This window comes from Peromyscus maniculatus, chromosome 3 (genome assembly GCF_049852395.1).
Source record: "Peromyscus maniculatus bairdii isolate BWxNUB_F1_BW_parent chromosome 3, HU_Pman_BW_mat_3.1, whole genome shotgun sequence".
Taxonomy (NCBI): domain Eukaryota; kingdom Metazoa; phylum Chordata; class Mammalia; order Rodentia; family Cricetidae; genus Peromyscus; species Peromyscus maniculatus.
Window position 1 is genome coordinate 114,742,212 of NC_134854.1, and position 27,021 is coordinate 114,769,232.

General features: G+C 42.6%; 1 protein-coding gene and 1 pseudogene across 5 annotated transcripts in view; one reads left to right on the forward strand and one right to left on the reverse strand.

Annotated features, from left to right (window-relative positions):
* Prickle2 (prickle planar cell polarity protein 2) overlaps positions 1-27,021 on the reverse strand; it is a 344,355-nt gene that overhangs the window by 107,860 nt on the left and 209,474 nt on the right. The window contains exon 1 of one of the 5 annotated variants that reach the window (XM_006972557.4): positions 2,397-2,965. The exons of 3 other annotated variants lie outside the window; for them this stretch is intronic. The gene's annotated coding sequence lies outside the window, so the exon portion shown is untranslated. Of the gene's footprint in view, positions 1-2,392; positions 2,966-27,021 lie in introns of those variants that run through there. One more of the 5 variants, XM_076567393.1, reaches the window with a different exon arrangement.
* Positions 7,900-7,991, forward strand: LOC121828382 (U6 spliceosomal RNA; annotated as a pseudogene).

The window sequence follows — 27,021 nt, forward strand, 5'->3', positions numbered from 1 at the left end:
AAAAGGGATGGAGGGAAGAAAATAGATGCCTGGAGGACAGGGAGAAACAACAGGCTGCTGCATATCACTGGGAAAGAGGTATCATGGTAATAGATGGACAGATGGACAGACAGACAGACAGACACACACACAGAGAGAGAGAGAGAGAGAGAGAGAGAGAGAGAGAGAGAGAGAGAGAGAGAGAGAGAGAGAAGACAGGCCCCAAACAGGTAGGCAAACCTATTACTTTCTCTTTTTAGACAGTCCAGCAGCCAAAACCACCCAAATGGCGGCATCGTTTCAGCTCTGGGACTCCTGAGGAGTCATCCAGCAGGTGAAATACAGAGTTAAGGGCCAGCCTGGGCAGAGAAGAAGAGACCAAGTATAGTGTAGGAACGAAAGAAAGGAGAAGACCTGCCATTCACAGGTCCAGCTGGAGGAGATAAAAAAATCCAAAAGGACATTGATTCTAATGTGGACCCCACAGGTCCCTCGCTGTAACCTGTCAGCTTCCAGGCCTTTAAGGGAGCCTAGTCCAACTGGCCCTGGCTGATTTTCCTTAAACCATCCGGTAGGTCCCACAACACAGTGGCTCTAGCTAATATACTGTATTATATCAACTCCATCAATAGCGTGTGAAATCCTTTTGAGTGGCAGAGTTTGGCATCAGCAGTGACCAAAGTCACATCTTTTCTCTAGCCTCACCTCTCGACAGTGACCGTGTGGCCTTTTCAATGGATTGATTTTTTTTTCAGCAACAATGTGTATGATGCTCACACCGGTAAAGGAACAATACTAACAGCTAGCATTTGCTGAGTCTTTACAGGGTGGCTGACACAGTTCTGGAGACTTTTTATGTCCTACCTCACTGAAGCCCTACACCTATCACCCTACCTATATATAGATCTCACTGCTCTTTGGATCTCACAAACAGAAATGGCTACTCCAGGAGATATCCTCAAGCCTCTCCAGCTCCCAGGGTCCAAGCCCTACATGAGCATCATCTCTGATTATTTAACCGGACTTCTTCTCTAAAGCACTGTCTGTCCTGCATTGCTATCTCTCCCCACCTCACCCCAACCCAGACACACTGCATGGGGGATGTCTTTACAAAAATAACTGTACATTCAAAATTGCTCTCTTTCGCAGACTGCTCTGTAACATGTTAAAGAACACAGTGCCTGATGAAGTCAATGCGTTTACATTCTCACATTAGCAAACAAAAACCAAAACATTCCCAAGGGGAAGGAGCATTTGATAGAAAGGAAAAACCTCTACAAGCACTCTAAGGGGCACTAAAACCCCAACTTTCAGCATATGGTGATTCTACCAAAGTTGTGACTTACTCCTCAGCCCTTGGGGATGGTCATCCTGATCCATCTGTGAAAGTCACCAGCAGGCAGGCTGCCTTCTAGGGAGCTTTTTTTGTGTGGCCTCTAGTAAGAAAACAAGGCTGCTTCGTGTATTAAAAGTCTTGCTGAGATGGGTTAAAAATTGCCTTCAGGAAGAGATATTCGGCAAAGCAAAGCGCTTGAAGCCTTGTACCACAGGCCTCATACATGGCACCCATGTCTATCTTCATGTCATACTAGAGCCCTCCCTTACCCATAATTCCACACATGCTCACAGTGGAAGTAGACCTCTATCATGCGGGGGGATGGGGGGGAGCAATCCATGAGTCTAGGCAACTCCCCAGCCCCTTTGGGGGGTGTCATCACATCAGGCATATACACTTCTAGTTCCTACGAGCCCACTAGACCACAGCACAGTACAAGATCACACAGCAAACAACAGTGAGGCTAAAAATCAGAACTTTGTCCCGAGACCTCCATGGCAGGTCAACAGTGCTGTGATTGGTTCTGGGGAAATCAAAAGCCACTGAGAGGCACAAACTGTGGACACAGGCCAGTAGGGAACAAACCTAAATGTGTGCCTACAGCAGGACTATGCAGACAGATTCTGAAGCTCTGTCACCGTTTCGAAGCCAAAGGGACTGGCTAAAATTAAACCTCAATAATTTGAGAGCCATTTCTTTATCTGGAAGTGTTAGTGAAGTGTGTGTGCCTCGGCATCTCTGATGTTTCAGATACGTGAAATAAGAGCACCGATACATCAGTGCGATCCTATCACTATTTGCTTTTTAAGCCCCCCCCCCCCCGTTGTTTTAAGAAAGAGTCACTTTTAGAGAAACACTGTTTTTTGAGCACTAAGGTTTAAGGATACTGCATACCTGCGCCATGTCACTTTGCATTTGAACTTTCTAATAAGCAAAGAAAAGGCAACACGTGCCAGACCACCAAAACCACCACGACCTTAGAGATAATACCTTCCTCAATCCAAAGACCCTAAATTCTTTCTCATCCTGCCTACAAAACACATTCCTGCTTGCTTTGGGAATTAACAAATTTCTTACCTACCTCCTAAAGGATGAGCTGCCAAGCTTCAGAGGAAGCCTCCGTCTGAGTCTTGGTCTGGTCAGTGGTCCCAGTTCACTTTCCCCCTGGAGCTGGTATCAAAAATTGCAAGCAGGACCCCAGGCAGCCCAAACATCTCCTTTTCTGAGTCTGCAAATCTGAGCCCTTCCTGAGGCAGGCAGCAGGCTCAAACCCCAGCTGGTCTGATTTTGCGTTCCCTCAGAGAGAACGCCCTCCACAGAAGCGGACCCTGCCGGCGATCCACCACGCTGGGGACTGTGACTTGTGCTCTTGGTCTAGGCCTGCCCGAGCCCTGGAATTGTCTTCTCAAAACCCCCAGTTTCCTCTAAACTCGCCGACTTCACGATTATCTGAAGGAAGTCACAGACCCCAGTCTCTGCGTCATCCGCTGATCCTGAGCCAGACCTAGGAGACCAGTCAGCTGCTTGCAAAGCCCGGGCCACCGAACCAGGAAATGTGCAGCTCATCCAAAAAATAATAATAACTGTCACGGAGCGCCTGGCAGAGCTGGAGAAGTCGCTGTTCGCAGTTCCAATGCCTGCATCCTCCGCATGCTAATGAGGCTGTGATGTCAGCAAGTCAGTCACAGCATCTGGACGTCCCAGTCTGGCCGCCCAGGGTTGAGATTTATTTACATGCAAATTACCCTTGCCTTCCAAATCAATAATCCCTAAACCAACGTGTTGGGGAGGGGGAAACCTTTCCTAATGTAAAAGCCCAGCTATGCAGCCTCCAAAGGAGCAAGGAAGAACAAAAATCACATCTTAGAGAGGCTTGAAAGGCACATGGCTGCTCGCCCCCACCTTTTTTTTTTTTTTTTAAAGCACCATGCCAGAGATCTTAGCTGGGCACAGGTATAGCCTGGGCATCTGGTTGAGATCAGAAACTGTACTAGCCCAGCAGCAGTACAACCAGAATGAGTCTGCCTGTCTGTCTGTGTCTGTCTGTCTGTCTGTCTGTCTGTCTGTCTGTCTCTCTTCCTTTTCCCTTCTCTCCTTCCCTCTCTACCTCTCACTATGCCGAACCTTCAAATGCTGTACTTTTCCTCTTCAACTTTGGCTCCAGGGTGTCAGACGCTTGCTGCCCTGGGATCAGGTCACCTCTGAGATTTTGCAAATCCTGGGATAGTCTGCTGTCACCACTGGTTTGGGAGGTGAATTGGTCACGTATAGTCCCCGACCCCTCGCTCCAATTTCAAGTGAGCATAGAAGACAACATCACCCCAAACCTGGCAGGAGTGCCCGAGGACCCTCAGACACACACAGAGAACACTGTCTCCATGGCTTCCATTCCACAGGTCAGAAAACAGGCAGAACGGAGCCAGGCTTTTCCCCACGTCCCCCTGGATTTCAGCAAGGGTTAGCTTCAACTTCCAGGGTTCAACCTTTCACTCACCTTAGATAACTTGGAGATTATTCCTTAGCTGTTTTGTTTGTTTGTTTGTTTGTTTTTTAACAGCCTCTCTCCCTGGCCTGGAGCTCACCAAGTAGACAAGGCTGGCTTGTTTTATGGGGTCCATCTGTCTCTGCCTTCCCAGTGCTAGGATCGCAAGCAGGAGGCACCATGCCCGACTTTTTCATGGGTTCTGGAGATGGCACTCAGGTCCCCATGCCAGAAGGCAAGCACTTTACCATCTGAACCATCTCCCAAGCCCACTAATAAATAGTTAATAGACATATACTTTATACCATACATACCATAGGGACCGGGCATTTTCACCGTCTCTGCATGCACTGAGTTAACGTACCGAAGTTCAATAACAGAAATACCAACAGAGAATGGTCAACTATGGTGTCAATGAACAAAATGCCATTCAGTCTAATAAATAATGATAATTTCTGATATCTTCAATGAAGCTAGAAAAATTTTCTTAGATGTTTAGTCTACCAGGGTGGCCACATTTCTCTGAGCATTTTTTCTCCATTGTTATCTCCCATTGCTCTAAACTAATTTTCTTTCCATGTTCCCTGTCATTCTCCCAAATCAGGCGGACAGTAGGTACAAACTAACTTCAGGCAAGGAAACACTGTGGGCAAGTGGGTGCGGGTGTGTGTGTGTGTGCGTGTGTATGTGTGTGTGCGCGCGCGCGTGCTTGAGGATCAGCTGCAGAGGCTGAGAGAGGCCCAGTCCATCGTGCACTGAGGTCCCCCGAGGACAAAGCAGCCAGTGGCAGCTCCTCACCCCCACCCCACCTCCGCTGGAGAGCCCACTGTGATGAGACCTGCCCTTTCAGCTGGAGCTCCTGAAGCTTCAAATGAATTTCTTTGTTGGATGTTGAGAAGGTAAATTATGTCTTTTGTTATACATAATTGTATTAATAATGCTTAATCATTTCTTCCAGAAGGGTTTTTTTGTTTTTGTTTTTTTTTTTTTTTCTGGTTCACAGAAGGCCTTTATGATTAACAACATGGGACCTGGAATAACTTTTTACCCAGAGAAATGGAATATGAGACACACTCTGTTTTAGGTCCTCAGGGCACATGTGGCGGGTCATATGATGGATATGCCAACCCTTAATATCCTTCAAGATGTCAGTTCACAAACCAAATAACAGCCCAGTGCAAGTGGTGACATCCCACCGCAGGGTGGCCAGGAACAAGTCACCTTGTTTTGTCATATGAAGATGGGTCCACCATCTGACCTTATCACCATTACTGCCTGACCTGAGGACAATAAGACAAGATTCACAAGTGATGGACAATGGAGAGGAAAACGGGAATGTAGGAAGCAACAAGAGATTCGTCTTCAGCTGGTACAGATTTGACACAAGGCTGCCGAATTCATAAGAATTGGTAAAATAGTATAGAATTAGCCGTGTAGTATGGAATTGGCAGCACAGTCTGGAGTTCAGAATGGATGATCTGGCAACCATTATAGTTCTATGATTGGACGCCTGGGCCTCTCTTGGTGCTAAGTGACAAAACTCTAGGTGGGCTTTGCACGTGCTAGGAAAGCCCTCCATCACTGAATAACATTGCCAGTCCCTAAGCCTAGGGCCCCCAATTGTAACACGGGATGTTAACAGTACCCAGCTACATAGAGCTGTTGGGGAAATGAATGTGAACTATTTCACACTGAGTCTACACAGCACACACTTGACAATGTAAGCTATTCATAGAAGAAACAACATTACCATCACTAACGTTGGCACTAGCTATCTATCTGACTGACTTCATGTGCTGAAAGGAAAACTTTCAAGTCATCCCCCCTCCCCAGGGCATACCCTCCAAGTGCCACTTAAAGTAGGTAATCTTCTGACACGCCCTATTCTAGATGCTCTTACCCAAACACCTTTGACTCCTAAAATATGAGGTGAGAAGGTCTAAAAGACAACTGATGGACATCAAGAGGGAGACTTTCATTTTCTGAAACTGTATCCTGGGACAAGACAATCAAAGATACTCCTTTGCACACAGTGAGGTGTCATCTTAATAAACCAGAGAGTTGAAATAGAAGTTTTAAATGATTCTGAAACACCCAGTCTACCAAGTACCCCAGCTAGCAGTGTTTCTTCTTGTGAGCACATGGCTGCCCCAGAACTGGAGCTCACCGCCATTGCCAGCTTCACAAAGAGTACCAAACCTCCATCATTATTGTCTTGGGAAAAGACTGAAATTCAAAACTCAAAGTTAAGGCTTTTGCATTATTAGACAGTTGGAAACAACCATCGACTCTCTCTTATGCCAGTGTCTATCTGATATCTCTGGAATGTTTGCTTCATCTACTCATTATCTCGTGGTGCTGGGAGCAAACACATGACATGAGCCCCTTTTATTTGTCAGTCACTGGGTCAGGTCTGGGGGATGCTATGGTGACCAAGACAGACCTCGATCCAGCCTTAAAAGAGCTCCATAATGGAGGTTAAGACAATTAAATAAGCCATTAGAGTAGAATATGATGTGTGTTATGAGCGGGCCTGTGTGACCCTTAGGAGATCTAGCTAAAGTCCAGAGGGGGCATTCCAAAGCTCACTGTATGGAGGAAGCAGGGTGTCTATGAGTCAGGACTGCACAGACTATTAAAGTAGTGATCTACACATAGATAATTCCTTATGATGGTGCTCTTCATTCCAGAAACCATTCTGTTGAGTTTTTTGAAAATATGCTTTTAAGTGTTCAACAAGATCATGCAAAAATTACTTGGGAAAGTGCAGAGGCCTAGCATCCTGACAAACAAGTATTATGTGTATTGTGCTTATAAAAACAGAGGAAAATGCTACATGGATGAAAGCAAATGTCATGGACAGAGGTAGAGAAGAATAGGCAATGTGTGCACTGGGCATGCAAACCCATCAAGAATCCATTAGAGGCCAGTGAAACAAATGCAGATGCTGACATTTCAAACTTTGCATTTAGCTTGGAAAGTGGAAAATTGTAGAAGTGACAATACTGCATAGGAAGAGGGAACAGTTGAATGTGATTTAAAAAAAAAAAAAAAAAAAGGACCAGGAAAACTGTGATTTGAGTTATGCCTCAGGTCAAAGCAATTTCTGCTTTTTTTAGAAACAATTTTCTATGAGGAAGACCTATCCTAAACATGATATGAAATTTAGAAACTATAAATAGAAAAAAAAAGTCCTGCTGAAATTGCCAAGGTCAAATTTTAGTAGCTAGAGAGGGTGTCTAGACAGGAGGAAAAAGCAGTAGCTTGAAAGAACAGAATTAACAACAAATGAAGAATTAAAAACCTTGGCAACATGGGTGTAGGATACAGTACAGCACCAGTTTAACAATGTCAGGTAACAAAGAGACCACTCCAAGCACTGGAAAAGCAAATCGTCATTCAACTCCAGCTGGTACTAGCCAGGACCTTACTAGAGAATTACAAGGGAAGGCTTTGTGAATCTTTCTGGTTAGCCTGTTAGCTTAGAGCAAAGAAGGTAAGTGGTGACATGGACCATGACAGCCTAGAGGGAGGCCTTTTGAGGAAGGGTGTAATGAGCGATTTTTAATTTCCATTTCCATAGGTATCAAATATGAAGGGATGAACTTGAACTGGACTTAAGTAAGGCTTTTAAGTACTGAAATAAGAATGGGCATGGATCACTTAAAGAGATGATGGTTGTGGTGGTATTCTAATTGTACTGAAATGTGATTTTGATTATATGTTAATAAATAAAGTTGCCCAGGGGTCAGAGCTATTAGAGCCATAGACAGAGTGTGGCGGTGGTGGTGCACGCCTTTAATCCCATAGATCTCTGTGTGTTCAGGAATACAGCCAGCATTGGAGACATACGCCTTTAAGACCTGGGGGGCTGTACATACAGACAGTGACGAGGCAGTCACATGTTTGGGTTTACAACCAATGAGAAGGCAGAATGACTATGAAACGACTTACACACAGGAAAATAGCTCTCTTTCGGGAAGCTGGGACACCGCAGGAGGAAGGGTGAGATTTTAGCTCTGAGCTCTGACCTCTCGGCTTTCTCTTTTACATTGGTTCTGTGTTTCTTATTTAATAAGACGATTGGTTACATCTACATCTGGCGCCCAGCACATATACTAAAATTGGAACGATACAGAGAAGATTAGCATGGCCCCTGTGCAAGGATGACACGCAAGTTCGTGAAGCGTCTTTGCCTCCCGAGTGCTGGGATTAAAGGCGTGCACCACCACCACCACACTCTGTCTATGGCTCTAATAGCTCTGACCCCCGGGCAACTTTATTTATTAACGTACAATCAAAATCACATTTCAGTAAATTAGAATACCACCACAGATGGTACTTTCATTTTTGGAGAAATCAAGAGCTAAAGACCATCATGGCTGGTTAAAGTCAGGACCTTCCATGAAATGCTAATTACTGCTAAGAGACATTGCCACGGCTTCAAACCACTCATCTAATAAGGGTCATTGAACTTCCTTTCTGACAGGTGTGTATTCTGTGCACATGTGCACTCATGTGGATATACGGTTTTAAATAGTCTGTTCAGGAAGTTTTCTGACATCTAGACATCAAAATCCAGTAAAGTAAATGAAGGTGGGGAGGGTAACAAAGAATTGTCATATTAATAGGGACAGATCGGGTGATAACATAGCAAACATCTCAGATTTCTATGGTTTAACACAGGAAACATTGATTTCTCACTCAGGCAAGGCTGACTCGGGAGTGGGGTGGGGTGGCAGGGTGGAGCAGGGCAGGAAACATAGGCTTTGTAGATACCTCTATTCCAAGCTGTGACTCAAGGATCTAACCCAGTTCCCTGTTGGGTCTCTGATTTCAACCTGTAATTTCCACTTTCCAACAACACAAGAAATGATTCATCTTGGAGATGAATAATATCACTTTGATTGATCAAACCAGCTCTATGACCTCATCCAACGGCAAGGAGGCTGAGCAGTGGGAACACAGATGATAAAAACATGTGTAGTGCATGTCCCATATCAACTTTCATTTTTTTTGCTGTGTAAAGACGTTTAAAAGGCACAATCTATTAAAACTGGATGTCATAAAACAGTGGGATGTTTAGCATCTGAAAAAACCTGTAGCCATCAGATAGTTCCAAAAGAATACTTGGGATCAAAGCAGCATGGGCTACAGGCCAACAGGGAGACGATGAAAATATGTATTCTGTCTTTATTATCATTCAAGCAACAGTATCCACACTAAGTTACCTTACAAGGAATATATGCTTGAAGTGTGTGACATTTCTACTGCAGAGGCAGAGGCAGAGGGCACCCCCAGAGACGAGGCTAGCTTGTCAACAAGAAGTGCTCACTCAGGAGACACATCCTCACTGGCTTCTGACCACTTTTCCAATTTAGATTCTTATGTCTTATGACAGAAGAATGCCTTATGAAAGAGCCTAAAAACATGATCTGACATCTGGATCTCTCGCCTCCCAGATGCATGTTCATGGTTGATGCCAGCCAACCCTGGCCTCAGTTTCTCCACCTACAAAATGGAGACGTCTATCATTCAAGCTGAAGAATGATTAGATGAACCACTATATATAAAACATTTTGTAAACTAGTTCATGTGTCAAACTGCATCATTTTCCACTTGGTTTTCAAAGAAGGGCACAAGAAGGATTGCTGCTACAACACATGATAAAATGGTTCGTGATAGACACAGGATAAGCTCCTTTCTTCCCAGGCTTTCTTGGTCCATGTGTGAAAAGCCCATATTAGGAATACTCCATAGATCACTGGCATTTCTAAATGTTATGAAAAACCATGTGCCACATTTTAAATTCAGAAAAACAATATTCTGCATTTTTCTTATCTTAGGAATTGCCACATTTCATATACTTTAATTATCTTTGATCCCAATAATGAAATGCATACATTTTAACATTGCCTTTTATCCTCTTTTAATTATATTAATTAAAATATGGGATAGAGACAATATATATGTACATATCAAAATAAAAGACTACTAAAGACCATGCTTACTCCCTCCAAAAAGTTAAAACTTGTGTCAGTGCTTTAAAGTGCTTTACTCCTGCATATTTTCATTAACATATCATTAAAGTGGCATGATGTGCTAATAAATGGGTTTTTAATTAAGAAAAAAAGTAGCTGCATTTACTCTGGCAGCTTTTTGGACTACTGGTTCCATCCACAAGCTGAGTAGAAACTGGAATTTCTACAGAGGAGAATCAGCTGCTCACTGTAGAGGTTGCTTTGGTTTTCGAGCTCTTCCCAAAGGCAGGTACAGAGAGACACTTCTCTTGAGAGAACTGTGGTAAAATACAAAGTATTTAAGAAAAAAGACTGGGAAAACGATCTATCTCACAAAGTAGCAAATGGACAGCAAAGATCGTCCCTGGAACAATTATCTCAGTAGAGGAAACATCACAGATGGACAACCTGACATGGTCTTCACAAGGAACGAGTACCAGGTGCTCTATGCACATGATGTCACTTAGTCCTCATCTAAAAACGTAACTTTGATCATCATGTACCATCTAGACAGAAATACTGAGGTTCAAAGAGGATATACTAATGGATTAAGGATCCATAACTGAGATCTATTCCTGGGTCATTATAACACCCACGGCCCTTCCTTTAATTCAGAGCTTCACAACTTTTCAAAGCCCAGGTGTTATGATAGTACACAGAGTATAATAGGTTGAAAATAATTTAAGAAAAACAGAGCACCGAGTGTTCTCTGTTCCGCTAAACAGTGGACTGCTTTGTACAAAGAAAGAACACATAGGGCTTACCTTGGAGGCAGGAACTCTTTATTTTGTAGTCTTTCATTCTTAGTGGTAGTGATACTCCCTTGGTTAATACCAATTGTGGTGGTTGGAATGAGAATAGCTCCCATAGGATTATATATTTGAATACTTAGCCCCTAAGTGGTGGAACTGTTTGGGAAGGATTAGGAGGTATGACCTTGTAGGAGGAGGTGTATCACCGGGGGAGGGCTTTGAGGTTTCAAAAGCCATGCTATTCCCAGTTAGCTTTCTCTTTCTGCATCCTACTTGTGGATAAGGATATAAACTCTCAGTTACTGTTCCAGCACCATGCCTGGTGCCATTGTCCCTGCCATGGACTCTAACCCTCTGGAACTATAAGCCTCAATAAACTCTTCTATAAGCTGCCTTGGTCATGGTGCCTCTTAACAGCAATAGAAAAGTAACCGTAATTATTTAATTAAAGTCACTCTGACTAAACTCAATGCTCCCTGGGAGCCGATGCTGTGTCTTCACTGTCGCTGTTTACTACTCTGTTCTAAGCACCTGGGACCTTGTGTTCTGACAACTAATGAATACTTGTTGAGGAGTAAATGTTTGACAATTTTTCCTCTCTAAAAATTGGGGGACATTTGGGATGACTTCTGCAATAACACCTCCCTCACTACTGCACTCTGACAAATTTTGGGGAGTGAGAAAGAAAAAGGTGGATGCCACAGTCTCCTATGACTCCAACTTCTTGGTCTCTTTCCCCAGCTCATCCTTGTCTCACTAACAGCTCCATACTGGAGAACGCCCAGCTGGGCTCAGGTGTGGGACTACTTCTTTCTCTATCCTCATTCACTACTTAGATCTGGTCTATGGTTGTAACTTCCCATCAAATCTGGACTTAGATGTCTACCTGCCTACATCAAATCAAAATGTAGATGTCAAAGGCTTCTCAACTACCATATATGCACCATATCTCCCACAAACCTGCTTGAGCTTCTGTCTTTGAAATATTAGCTAATGGCAACTCTACCATCACAATGAAAAAAGATCACCTTTATATATTTCTTCCTGTTACCCTTGAACTTGTAAGTCATATGGGGGAAATTTGTATCTCAAAGGCCAAACAAGAGTTTGTTTCATGTCTTCTCACAGTACTAGAAAACAGCTATACCATCCATGTATGTATCTACATCAGGTAACTATAGCTACATTCATGCTACAGCGAACTTGATAGTTTCCAACAAATACCTTGTGGCTTGCCAAAATTAAGACATTTACTAATCTTGTCTTGAATGCTAACTATTTTCCTGCCTTTACCTAACTCTAGTGAGTTAGATGTTGGCTCCACCCAACATCTTTCTTCGGCCTGTATTGTTACCACTCCAGTCCAAGCCACCACCGTGTCTCTCCTGTATGGAGATCCAGGCTAACATCAACTCGGTCTTCCTCTTGGTCCGTCATTGCCTCTCTTTAGTCTAGTCACAAGATGGTGCCTCTGGTGAGTCTCTTTGGGAGACTGGATTGTGCCAGACTTCTGCACAAAATCCGCCAGCTCTGCTCATGTCTGAAGGTGGCCTTGCAGATCTACACCACATCCTTCCCTAGCATCTTCTCCCACTGCTCTCTGCCTTTTTATAACCCACACACTGGGTCTTGAACATGCCAGGCTCCTGCCTCCTCCCATGCTTGTGCACTTGCTCTTCCTCTGAAATGGTCTGTCCTGTAGATAGCAGCGTGGCTCACTGTCAACCTTTCAAATCCAACATCACCCTGTGAGGCCTTTAAATTCTATGTGAGAATTACCCCTCCTCCTCCCTAATACTACCAAAACTGTTCTGACATTCTCTTAAAGCCATTTTGTTGAGACATGCTTTACATACTACACAATTTGCACATCTAAAGTGAACCAATACATAGTTCTGGTATATTAACAACCCTTACCATGGTCTAATTTTAGAACTTCAACTGACCTACAAAGAAACTCTCTAATAAGTTGCTCCCTAGTGGCCTCACTATCCTGGTCTTAGACAAACACTAATGTACTTTGTATATGCAAATATTCCTATTCTGCACATTTCATACAAATAAAAATTTATCATATGCAAACATTTGTGAATGGTTTTTCTTTAGTATAATATTTTTAATTTACCTATGTGGTAGCTTATATCATAACTTCATTCATTCTTATTGCTAAGGTTAATATTGCATAGTATAATGTTATGGTTTGGAGATGAAGTATCCCCCCAACAAAAGACATTATTCTCCAGCTGGTGGCACTACTGGGAGGTGAAGAAGAACATGAGGATACTAACTTCAACAATGGATGAATCCATATTAATTAGATGTAATTGTATATTGATGGGTTTTATTATACATTCATATATTTTTTGCTTTTATATATTGTGTGGTAGGAAAGTGCATGTGTTCTTGTTTGTAGACACACAAGTGTGGAGGTACATTTGGATGCACAAGCACGAGGAGGCCCAAGGTTGTGTTAGGTGTCTTTCTCAATTGTTCTCTCTTATACACTGGAGAGGGTCTCTGTGAACCCAGAGCTCACCATTTCATTTGCCTAGCTTGGCTTGCTCTAGGTACCTTGTCTCTACCTCCTACCAGCTGGGATTACAGCTGGGATGTCACACCCACTCAGCTTTTACACATGTTCTGGGGATCTGAAGTCTAGTTCTCACACTTGCACAGTGAGTGTGTTACCCACCGAGGCATCCCCAAAGTTCCCATTATGACATTTTCATATTTGAATATAATGTGTTTTGATCATTCCATGGTTTCCTCCTCACCAGGACTCTCCTTTGTCCCTGCACTCTCCCACTTCTGTTGGTCCCCAACGTGTCCCCCTTCTATTTTTAGGGTTTTTGTTTGTTTGCTTGCTTGCTTGTCTATGACCTAATGATTTTCACTATGGTTATTTTCATAGACACCTTACCAATGACTACACCACTGGAAAAAAAAAAAAAAGCATTTCTCCCTTCCCAGGAAACCATCAACATCCTTGAACTCTTCAGAGAAAGGTAGATCTTTCTGAACCCCCAACCACACTCCATGGCGTGACATGAACACGCCCAGTCTCATGCAGGCCTTGGGCAGGTAAGCACAGCTGTGTGAGTTCAAGAGTGCAGCTGCCACGTTGTTCCCAGAAGATAGCATTCTGCAACATTCCACCTGCTCCTTCCATTCTGTGTGTTCCCCCTACTGCGAGGTTCCCTGGGTCTTGCAGGGGGTGATTCAGTGTCCCATTTATGGCTCAGCATTAAGCAGCTATTTATTTGCAGCACTGTGACTAGTTATAAGCCTTTTCAGAATAAAATGGCATCTTATTACAGATTGATCTAACAGATACCTATAGAGTATTCCATCTAAACCCCAGGAACATACATTCTTCTCCTCAGATGACATCCTAGGACACAAAACAAATCCTAAGAAATTCAGAAAAAATTAAAATAACTCCATGTATCCTATCTGACCACATAATCAAACTTAAAACCAACAGCAAACAAATCTTTAGAAAGTACACAAACTCACGGAGACTAAACATCACATTACTGAATGATGAATGGGTCAAAGAAGAAATCAAGAAGAAGAAGGAGGAGGAGGAGGAAGAGGAGGAAAACCCTGGAACTAAATAATGAAAACACAATATGATACACTTCTAGGATTACATTAAAAGCAGTCCCAAGAAGGAAATTTTTAGAAATGATCAATATTTTCATAAAAGTGACAGAATATAAAACCAGCTTGTAAAAATCCATAGCCAAGCCTGGATGGTGGAGGAACACACCTTTAACCCAGCACTCAGGAGTCAGGCAGGTGGATTTCTGGATTCAAGGCCAGCTTGGTCTACAAATGAGTTCTTGCATAGCTGGGGCCACACAGACAAGCTCTGTCTTGAAAAACAAAACAAAGAAGAACTCAGTAGCTTTTCTGTATACCAATAACAAATATGCCGAGGAAGAGATCATGGAAAAATTCCCATTACAATACCCCCACCTCAAAAAAAAGTGGTCAAAGACCTCTTAATAAAAACTTCAAATTTCTGAAGGAAAAGGTTGAGGAAGATGATAGAAGATGGAAGGACCTCCCATGCCCATGAACTGGAAGAATCAATTGTGTGAAAACGAACATTCCACCAAAAGCAATTTACAGATTCAAGGCAACTCCTATCAAAATGCATATGACATTTTTCACAGAAATAAAAAGAACTCCTTAAGCTTCATATGGCTTCTCAAAAGACTGCAAATAGCTAGAGTAATCCAGAGCAAAAAGAACAATGCCAGAAGTACTATCATTCCAGATTTTAAGCTACATTACAAAGCCAAAGTAATAAAAACATGGTACTGGCACAAAACTAGATATTTAGATCAATGGAGCAAAATGGAAGACGTGAGTATGATTGTGCATAACTATACATATCTGATAGTTGACAAATAGACAAAAAAGACACACTGGAGAAAAGATATCTTCAAAAAATTGTTACTTGGAAAAGTGGATGTTCATATGTAGAAGAATGAAATTAGACCCACACCTATCACCCAGCATAAAAATCAACTCCAATGGTGCTGTGGATACCACTCTACATAAATAAAACACTGATGGCCAGTGACCATACAGGAAGTATAGGCGGGACAAAGAGAAAAGAGAATTGGGGAAACAGGAAGAAGGAGGAGAGACACTACAGCCACCGCCAGGACAAGCAGCATGTGAAGACGCTGGTAAGCCACCAGCCACGTGGCAAGGTATAGATTTATGGAAATGGGCTTTGTATCTAAATAGAGAATTTTCAAAAGGAGTAATAATGCCTAAGAAATACTTTTTAAAGTGTTCAACATCATTAGCAATTAGGGAAATGAAAATTAAGAGTACTTTGAGATTTTTTTTATCTTATCCTAGTTAGAATGGGAAAGATCAAGAAAATAACTGCTAACAAGTGCTGGTGAGGATATGGGGAAAGGGGAACCTTCATTTACTGCTGTTGGGACTGCAAACTGGTGCAATCACTGCAAATCAGCATGCAGAATCCTCAAAGAGCTAAAGGTAGATTTAGAGGATCTAGCTCTTTGAGGATTCTGCATTAGTATATGCCCCCCAAACTCAATAACCTACTCCACATATCCTTTCTCAGCCATGATTATTGCAGCTCTACTCACAGTAGCTATTCAATAGAAAAAACCTAAATAACCTTCAACTGAGAAATGGAAATGCGGTATATATACACAGTAGAATTTAACTTATCTGTAAGAAAGATAAAATCAAGAAATTTCCAGGTAAATGGAAGGAATTAGAAATTATTATACTGAGTAAGGCAATTCAGACCCAGAAAGACAAATTCTGCATGTTCCTTCTTGTTTGAGGATCCTCGTGCTAAAACTTTAGATGTGAATATAGGACCAAATTAATCTCTGAAACCAGAAAAATAAAAAGGGACTGGGGGGGGGGCGGCTGCACAGGGGTGGGGATGGAAGGAGCACTAGAGGGGGGATGGTAAGACACAGGTGTTTCGGGATACTCCTTGTGTAAAGATGTGTCACTGTGATTGGTTTAATAAAGAGCTGAATGGCCAATAGCTAGGCAGGAAGAGGTTAGGTGAGCTTCTGAGGAAGAAAGGCAGAGTCTCCAGCCAGATATGAGGAAGCAGGATGGGTGGTACAGAGTAATGGTAACCAAGCCATATAAAAAGAATGTAAATTAAAAAATATGGATTAATTTAAGTTGTAAGAACTGGTTAGAAGGGGCTGGAGAGATGGCTCAGAGGTTAGGAACATTGGCTATTCTTCCAGAGGTCCTGAGTTCAAATCCCAGCAATCACATGGTGGCTCACAACCATCTGTAATGAGATCTTGTACCCTCTTCTGGCCTGCAGGGATACATGCAGGCAGAACACTGTATATGTAATAAATAAATCTTTCTTTTTTTTTTTTTTTTTTTAAAAAGAACTAGTTAGGAACAAGCCTAAGCTAAGGCCAAGCTTTCATAATTAATAAGAAGTCTCCATGTCATTTTTTTTGTGAGCTGGTGGCCCAAAGAAAAATTCATTACACATAGGTGCTATGAAGGGGAAATGGTAAAAATGGGGGTGGGGGGGGCTTTAACTGGAGAGAAAGGAAAGAGGGTAATGCAGGAAGAAAGTGAGAGAGGGGGATAAAGAACTCTATGGATAACTGAAAAGGGAAATCATATTTTATGTTTACTTAAAATACATATAACATATATGTATACATTTATTCACATGTACATAAATATACAAACTACATGTATATTAATATATGCATATATTTATTCATATACCTATAAATTATGTATATATTAATATGCATTATACATTTATTCATATGCATATAAACATATAACCTATGTATATATTAATATGTGTATATATTTATTCATATGCATATAAACATAAACTATGTGTATATATTAATATATATGTATATATACACACATTAATACACACTAGGGGTAACAATGCTTTTGGGGAAGGGAAGAGGGAGAAAGAACACTAAGGAAGTTTAGAATCACAGTATTTTATATCTACTTAAAATGACATATAAAGTGCATGTCTACACATATGTGACTAGATGGATAGAGAGAGAGTTTAAATAAAGTTACAGCACTTGGGGTGACAATATTTCTCCAAGAGCCACAGACTGTCTAACAAAACCCCAGTGCTAGCGAGGGGAAAGCTCCCTGTGAGTCATTGGTCAGAGGGTCCAAGAGATTCCTCAAACAATAGAAGCTACTGTCATAGTCCTTGGTTGCCTTACAGAAACTGAAGGCAAGACCTGACTGCTGAAGACACCGCACACTTCCAGCACAGGATTTGGAGGAGTCACGCTGAAACTGAACTTATGCCTCCTCCCTGAGGACTAGCTCTCATAGTATCCAAAGGTGTTGAGCAAGCTGCCTAGGGAGAAAAGCAATCAATAATCTTCACTAGCAGGAAAGGTTACAAACCACAGTGGTGACTAGCAGGCCAATGTATCCCCAATGGTACAATGGTGTCACTTGTATCTTGGAGGTAACCAATATAGTTTCCAAACAAGACCTGCACAATGACAATACCAGTTGACATGCCTGCATGGATAGGGAAATCTCACAAGGCACCATCCCCAAAGAAGAGTTATGGAATTAATGGCTGCTGAGTGATAGGGAATCAGTTTCCTCCAGGGCCAAGCCTCCTATGGATTATTCAATCCAAGGTGGTCAACCCTAATCATGTACACATATGAGCAACAATAAATGGATTTATCTGTGTGTATGCATATGTCTGTCTGTATGTGTGCGTGTGGTGTGTACAACAATAATACTTAAAGAAGCCATAAATTTGAGAGTGAGTGGAGGGAAATAGGAGTTGGTGGGAGGAGGGGGGGTGGAATGATGCAAATACAGTACTTACGTTGAAAAGTCTCAGAGAACTGAAAATTGAAAATATTTTGTTGAGATGGACATTTTACAGTCTACTGTGGTAATTCTGACTGCTACCCCACCTCCCTCCTTTACATAGTTAGTTTGCTTACTTATTTTAGTAGCTGATTAGGCACATTAAATGGGGTTGTTTCTCCTGCAGCATTGGTTGGCAGAGGGCAGGAGCACAGTCTGCTTGAGCAACTTGGCCAGTCTGTATTTACTGGCATCACACTTATCTTTAGCTAGTACTTATGGCTAGCTGATTGTTCTTTTGTTCTTGACAACACCTTTTGCAATAAACGTCACAAAACTTTGATCTGATGAAAGAGAGGCTCCTTTGCAAGGGCAGGGTAGGGTGTTGTCCATCTTTAAACCTGCCCCGCCCAAAGTAAAACAATAGTTCTAGACTTCTGGATCATGGCTGTATACTTGAACTAGAGTTTCCATCACACTGATCTGTGTTAGAAGGGAAAAGGGAGTTGAGCAAGTTTTATTTCAAATGCCGTAGCCTATCCTCGCCTTCCAAAATTTAGTAGATTTTCTTGATTAGATGTTTTACCATCAGGCTTCATGTCATTAGGAAATTTTCCAGAAGCCTTAGATGATTGCTTTTAAAATATGTAGTAATATGCTTTTCAGCAAATTATTGCTTCAGCAAATGATTGCTTTTAAAATATGTATTAATATACTTTTCAGCAAATAATTTGTCAACCAAAGGGTCTACCATGTTCCTCACACTGCCATCCTGAAAGCTAAAACCCATGCTCATTAAGCATTAATGTGTTTCACTTACGTATGCAGCTTTATGCTCTCACTATGGAACTAGAATGCTTGTCAGCTCCACTCAGCCTTCTCTTCTCAGAGCTGGGACACACAGTCATCCCAGGGCAGGAAAACAGCTCAGGAGGAAGCTCCAGATGAACAGAAGAAAGGGGGATGGGACGGGCAGCCCTTACCACCTGAGCTTCATTCAGTCAAGGGAGCATGTGTGGAAAAGCCCGTGTGATACCAACTTAGTGGAGGTGGGTACTATGTTAACAATGCAGAACATGTCACGCAGACCTCATCTCATTCTTGTCCTCTTGGAGCCAGGCCACAGGTGAGATATGGTGCACCTCCAAGATTGTTTCTCCCCTCAATGAACTATCTCCTTTCCTGCAACTGTGGAGATGTTTCTATACAACTCATTGTAAAGAGCCCCGAGAACCCATAAATTGAGTGTCTGTTCTCTAGACTCACATCTGCTCCATTAACAGTTCTTTGATAATGATTGGCTAGGTGAATGGATGAGTAAGTGCCCGTGACCCACAGCCTAGTTTATGGCTGGCCATAAGATCCCAAAGCTGATGATGTCTTCCTTTGACAGAGTAGGAACTGAACAAAGGCTATATCAAGACGAACAGATGAGTGAAGGCAGTGTGCAGATGAAGGCTTGAAGGTTTGGAGTCTTCCTTACGATGACGTCATCCAAGTGCTCTATGGGAACAAGCAGCCCCGGATACTCAAGTTGGGAGGCGTCAGTATAAAAGACGCTTTAGGACTCTTTCCTAAGCTCTTTCTCACTCCTATTCTTGGAAGTATGTTTTCCTTTCTTAACAGGCTGTCTCTGTTTCTCCTCCATTCCTAAAGACAACTTATCTCCATAGCTCTTCCTGGCGGCTGCTGGGATTTTTTACCTAACCTGTACTACTTTGCTCTTATACTCTAATAAATCGTCCTGACCTCCCTTCTGAGTCTATTTCTAAATCCCTTTATTAATGAGAGTAGGAACTTCAAAATGGAACCTCAGTTTTCCCAGTAACACTCAAGGTGATGAAAATTATAGACAACCACATCCCTTTATTTCCACTTAACACACACACACACACACACACACACACACACACACACACACACAGAGAGAGAGAGAGAGAGAGAGAGAGAGAGAGAGAGAGAGAGAGAGAGAGAGAGAGTGTGAGAGTTCTGGATTTTCATTGAACACATTAACAAAAGAGGTTTAGTCAGAACCACCAAAGCCCATGTTATCAGACTCTAGACTATAGTGAGAAGTCCAAGAGAGTCTGCTTAAGAGTTATCAGGAATTTATTAGGATATAAATTGGAAAAGGCAACTCATTAAACAGAATAGACGAATTGTCGCAGGGTTCTGGAAGGCTGAGGTCCTGTCCCACACTGCTCTTGCTGCCTGAGCCAAGCCCCCAAAGGAGAGAAGAGAGCAGCATCTGGGCCTCTCAGGTGAGTACCCCAGGGGCTGGTACTTCAAGGTCATAGGTGGAAAGGTATCCACTACATCTCCCCCTTTTGTCTAAATAAAAGTTCTAATCTAATATAAAACTATATACAATAGGAACAATGGCCAAGTACTGTCCGGGAGATGGGAAAGGTAATAACATAAACAAAATAGAAATACAACCAACAAGAGCAACATCAAACAAGAGACACATAGGAAATATCTAGAAATGTCCAGACCATAGGTAAATGGCATGTTACAGAGATTACTCCAATAGCTGTCCTATTCTGAAGAGTCTAACTTCAGCACCTAAAACTAAGATATGAGAAGATTATAACTGTACTTCAAGGTTAGGTGGAAAGGTATCCACTACACTAGATTCTTCCGCTTTCTCTTCCTCAGGACTGCCTGCAGGCACGGCTCCAGCTGCTGGACCAGGCCTATGTCCACTACCCCAACTGCAAATGAGGCCCCCAATTTGACACTGGCCAGGCCACAGAGGTTCCACACTGACACCAGCTGCTTTCACGAGGGCACTGATCTTACCTTTGGTGGCCATCACCTTGTATAGCACAAGGGTGCAGGAATGCAGGGAGCTAAGAGACTGAGGCCATGGTGCAGACCGCAGTGAAGTCTTAGCTCCCCTGGAAGGATGGAGCACCTTGGTGGAAGCAGAGGATAGGGACCACAACATTTATTTTTGTCTTGATTATAACTCAATGAGACTGTCACACCTGTGGAGTTATCAGGCTGGTTTCTGATGGAGACAAAAGAATGAGACGTACAGCTGTGGCTTCTGTAGCTTCCAACCTGCTGCTCTGGATTCTGCCTTTTTCTTTTTAAACTTAGATATTCCTTTATACCTATAAATAGCTTGCTGCAGAAGGTAAATAATTTATTTTTGCTTGAAACAAAGTCCTGCTATAATGGAACTAGCTTATTAAAATCAAGAAGTATATGTCTGTGGCTTGCCTGCTTCCAATCCCCCTACCCGCCACTGTGGGAAGTGTGGGGTGTGTGTGTTTGTGTGTGTGTGTGTGTGTGTGTGTGTGTGTGTGTGTGTGTGTGTGTGTTTGTGTGTCTAGGTAAGTTGATTACTATTTTTGCTCTGAAGATACCTTTTCTTTAAACATATGAACAATGGTTGATAACCATCGTATGTTTATAAAGCACCTTGTATAGTATCAGATACATCAGAAGCATGCAGTAGGTATTAGGTACTATAATTACCTGCAAAGCAGTTACCATCTAGACCTGCCCACCAACTGTCATAGGCAAGTGCATCTAATCAGAATGGCTGGGAGAGTAGACTTCTCATGATGCATTATGCATGCAAAGTTGTCCTCTTAAAACTGCAAAACTAAGTGCTCCTTGTTGGTACATCTTTCCTGGTCTATCCCTCTCCTCCTGTGGGTCTGTGTTTCACACTGTTCAATGTCAGGCCAAATTGAGCCCTGCAGGAGATTCCTGGAATTCCGTCTATTAACACGCATCTCCCCTCCACTCAGGAAGTTGCTGGAACAGGAAATAATTTTTAAAAGATCTAGTTATTCATTCACTTTGAATGACAAAGGTCGTTCACACTTTGATCAGCAAATGGCCAGGTCAAAACATGAAAGAGTAACGATAAAATGAAACCATCTGCCTTCAAACAAGTGAAATGAGGAGTAGGAGGGGCTTAACATGCACCACAGTTAGACTTCATCTAGAGACGTTGGTAGCATTAGGACTAATGTACAGGAGCATAAATCATCAAGATAGCCACAGTCTATAAAAGCTAAAAGTGACCCCCACTGCCAGGGTCTTCTGATCACAGGCACTGTGTCAAGTGGGAGGTGGTCTAGGGTCCGTGCTGACTCTGCTCCTTACCAGCAGTGTGGAGCTGGCCAGGTCAGATTCCTCCCCTGAGTCCATTCAGTAGCCTCTGCCTTATGGATTTGCTAGACAAGGTGGGTAAATTGTCAAGCACACAGTAGCTGCTTAATAAATGTTTATACTACCTGAGTATGAACACAGCATCTGGTGTCCCTGGATTCAAAAAGCTATCAGTACACACCAATCACACTACTCCAGAACCTAGAGAGTTCCTGACAACAAGGGCAAGCTCCATGCTGTCTGTTCATCTTCCTGCCACCCCTCCACCCCATAACTGCTAATGGGAACCTACTAACACATCCTGGAGGTCACCAGGGGACAGGCTAGGACAGATGTAAGAGCAGGCTGTTTTGGTGAATTATTTAGCACCTTCTCTAAGGGGCCTGGAGTGAACTTCACAGACAGCTCCACATAGAGCAAGTTAACAGGCCGTGACTCATCACCAAGAGCCACATTTGTCTTCCCTTAAAGGGTGCACACAGCAAATCCCTGTGGGGCTGGGGGGGGGGGGGGCTAGGTAGATTTTTCCTCACTCAGGTCATCACAACAAAGAGACTGCAGTGGGAAGGGCCGTTAGGAGTCTGGCCAAAAAAGGATACATAGGAGGAATTCAGCTAGCTGGGGTAAGAGAAGACATGCAGTGGTAATGGGGTACACTAGGGATGAAAGTTTAGCCCAGAGAAAACAGAAGAGTGACCTGGACAGAACCACTCAATCTTAGCCCACTGAGTATTATCCACAGACACCCCTGAGCCCACAGTCCTTCAGGAATCTTCATCTAACTAAGATGATTGCTAGCAAATTCAGGCCACAGGGACATTGAAGAAGAAAATATTTATGAGCCTGATTTGTAGGTGATATTCATGCATATAAAATATCTAATTCAACCCTCTCAATAATCTTTCAGGGTTGTGCCTACAATCTCATTTGTCATAGATAAGGAAATTAAAGTCATGAACATCTGAGTAGTTAGTGTAAGCATTCATCTCAATTTTAAATCCATTTCCTCTTGCTTCTATTTATTTCTGTTCTTAAAATATCCAGTTAGTCTGTTGAATCAGAACTTCTCTTTCCTTGTTCGGTTTGGGTTGATCATGATGTAAGGGACACCTGGTGTGGACCACCATAACACGAAGAGATTGAACAAACCAAGACATACTCTTGAAGAACAAATCCCAAAGAACTAATGGTCAAGTTCATCGTGCTCATTGTGAATGAAGGATTAACAGCTATAACTCATGTTCATAGCTACAATAATGGGAAACACTGCATATAGAGAGCCTTTTTGCAAGCCAAATGAAGTTGGGTTTGGAAGGAACCCATGGAATACAATTAATACTGATGGAATAAAGGAACTTTATAGGACCTTGGGGACCCATAAATTCTTTGCCAAAGTCCCTATGTGAGCTGAAATGTCTCAATAAGTTGGTCCCAAGGGTTCTGCAGACTTAATTCGTCTTTTCTGGCCAAGTCATCTGCTTTACTGGCCAGGTGCTGGGAGTTCTCCCCAACAGCATGGGATGTCTGATCTTGCTCAGCACCATGACCAGGTCCCCTGCTGAAAAATTCAGATTCACAGGCTTCTCTTGCTCATAGTCCAGTGGTTCTCAACCTTCCTAATGCTGCAGCCCTTTAATAGAATTCCTCATGTTGTAGTGACCCCAACCATAAAATTATTTAATTGCTACTTCATAACTGTAATTTTGCTACTATTATGAATTGTAATGTAAATATCTGGTATGTAGGATATCTGATACATGATCCCAAAGGGGTGGTGACCCAGAGATTAAGAATCACTCTCCTAGACCTTCTGAATCTGCCCTCTAGGTATGGAGCCAAGCCACTGAAGTCTGCACGTGTCCTCAAGGATTCTTCACACAACCACCATAGCAGAGAGAGAGAGAGAGAGAGAATGAGAAAAGGTGGGAGGCTAGAGGAGTCTCTGAGGGGCTCAAGATGGCCAGCTGGTGTCTTCCACATGAAATTTGAACCACATTTGGGTTTTATTGGGTTTACATTAGAGATCAAGAAATTAATCCAAGTGCCAAGAAGTAGGTGAGGTTTTGAAAGCCATATGGCCTGGGTCATTCAGGTTGTCACAAAGACTTAACTCTGCTGCTATGGAGTGAAAACTGTTCTAGACAAGAACGGGATATTGGTTACTTTTCTCATTGCTATGATAAACTGTCTCACAAAAGCAACTTAAGGCAAGAAGGGTTGATTCAGCTTATAGTTTGAGGGATCGAGTCCAGCATGGTAGGAAAGGAATAGCGGTAAGCCCATGAGGAAGCAGAGAGATGAATGCAGATGTTCAGTCTTCTCTCTCCCTTTATTCAGGCCAGGACCCATGCCCATGAAATGGTTCTAATCACATTTAGGTAAAATATAAAACTTCCCAGAAATACCTTCCCACACAGAGGTATATTTCCATGGTAATTTTACATCCAGTCAAAGTGGTTAATAAGGGTCTACCAGCACACATGGTGTGTGGCAACTATATCCCAATAACATTTTTATCAAACCAGACTGGGGCTGAGGTGAATTTGGCCTACAAATTATAATTTGTGGATTTCATATCCAAATAATTATCTTTCAATTTTTATGCCTATATTTAAGGAGAGGCATGCTCCAGATGGTGTGTGGAGGAAGGCAACTTGCAGGAGTCACATCTCTCCTTCCAATCACGTGGCTTTCAGAGATCAAGCTGAGGTCACGAGGTTTGGTGGCAAGAGCCTTTACCTATTAAGCCATTTTGCTGGTCCCCTAAACAATTGCTTCTCTTAAATATTTTTAAAGAGCAATAAATAGAGAGATGCCATAGTATCTGGCCCCAAGGTGATCAGGTTCCTAAGAGGCAGCTCTCATCTGGATCGAATCATCTTCTTTCAGCTGGAGACACAGTCCCTGATTTTCTACAGCATCAACTTATTTGTTTGCAAACACTAGAGAAGACAGGAGATTCACGCAATTCTTCTTGCCCTTATGCACTTATTTCAGCCACAGAAATGTGTGCACATATACACGTGTTTTAGAGCATGCATATGCTGTGTGTTCCCATCTGCGTATTTTAGCATTTCACCAGCTCTCATGACACCTCAATCATCTCTAACTCATAGCAACTTAATACCAGGAAGGAATCCAGGAAATATTCTCCCCAGCTTTTCTGGTGCAGCTGCTTTGGTACATGTTGGCTTCACACTGAGGGTACCTGGGAACTTGCAGATGCACAAAGGGCTGCCTCTGGGCTTTCCTTGCCTAAGCCAGGTTCTCCAGAGGGAGCCACTTGTCATAAAAAACATCCATGGCAATATTTTTTTTAAAATCCATCCCTATGATAGCAACATTAACCTACACTGTAGGAGAGGGACTGGAAGTTGACTCCTCAACCAGATAATTGATTGCCTACCTTCCTGAGGACTCTTTCATTCAGCCAGAATCATTTACTTGCTCACCTCCCTTTCCCCTATGAAGAAGGGTAAATAAACCTCCTGGGCACTCACTTTTCTTTCCCATGCATCCCCGAGTGTGTAACAAATGTGTCTGGCTCGTCTGCTAATCTGTCTACTGAATATTTATTTCTTAGACTAAAACACTGACCCTGCAGATTAGAAAGAGGAGATGGCCTGGTTTGGAATTCAGGGATGCAGGCTCCACCTCCTGCTCTGTCCTTGCTGTTGTGATTTGGCTGAGACACTGATCCTCCTAGAAGCTGCTGCCTCTTGTATTCAACTGCAAAAACCATTGATCCCTCTTTTATGTCTTTTGTGGGATTCTGATAGGACCAGTGTAATAGTAATTGTAATAGGAGGCTGTCAGCACTGGCAAAGCAGGGAAAAAGGCTTAGGTTTTCTTTCTTTTTTTTTTTTTTTATAGTAGGTGTCTAACTACTTCCATAAATCTAAATAGATAACAATCCATCCACTGGTCCTTCAGTATTTACACCACATCCTACAAAAGAGAGGCCATAGGGATCCCTGTATGCATGTGCCTTGGATCAGATCAGCTGAGGGGGCCTTTGGAAAGCTTGAGAATCAACTATGTCTTCTACTGTAGCTTGCTTTCCATTTCCATGATAAACACCATGTCTAAAACCAACTCCAGGATGAAAGGATTTATTTGTCTTACACAGTCTGATCACAATCCACCACTGAGGGGAGCCAAGGCAGGAACTCAAGCAAAGCAGGAACCTGAGGAGGAAGTGAAGCAGAAACCACAGAGGTACACTGCTCACAGGCCAATCTGATGGTGGCATTTTCTTAGTTGAGGGTTCCTCGTACCAAATGACTCTACTTTGTATCAAGCTGACATCCAAACAAACAAAAGCAACCAACCAGCACAGTTTCTGATCATCTTTTCTCGTTTCTCCAAGCAGTGGCTATGCTCACAGATCTTACTTGAGGCTTTCTACCAGGATTCTGCTTGCTCCTCTTCTCTCCCCATCTCCAGATGCCTCAGACAAATAAATAATGTGCATCCGATGATAATAACCTTGTTCTTAAGAAGGAAAAGGGCATATCTTATGTCATTTTGTTGTTGTTTTGGGGTTGTGTGTGTGTGTGTGTGTGTGTGTGTGTGTGTGTGTGTGTTGTCTAGGCAGCATCTCTTTATATAGCCCTGGCTGGCTTAAAACTCGCTATGTAGACTAGGCTGGCTTCGAACTCATACTTCTGCTTCCAAAGTGCTGGGATTAAAGACGTGTACCACCATATCCATGTAATTTTCTCAGTAGTCTAGCCAGCATCTTGCTTTTCAACTGAAGTAACAGAAATTAGTGGAGGAATACCCAACACCTCCCTGTGCTCAAGACCCTTTGAATAATGCAGAGTCCTCCACCTGACTCCCCCTGCTCCCTTCCTTCAAGGTGCACCCTCTTTCCCATCCTGTTTACCCCAGAAACAGTCTTTTAAAAGAAATGCAGAATTCTTCAGCTTATCTGGGTGGTATGCTTCACAA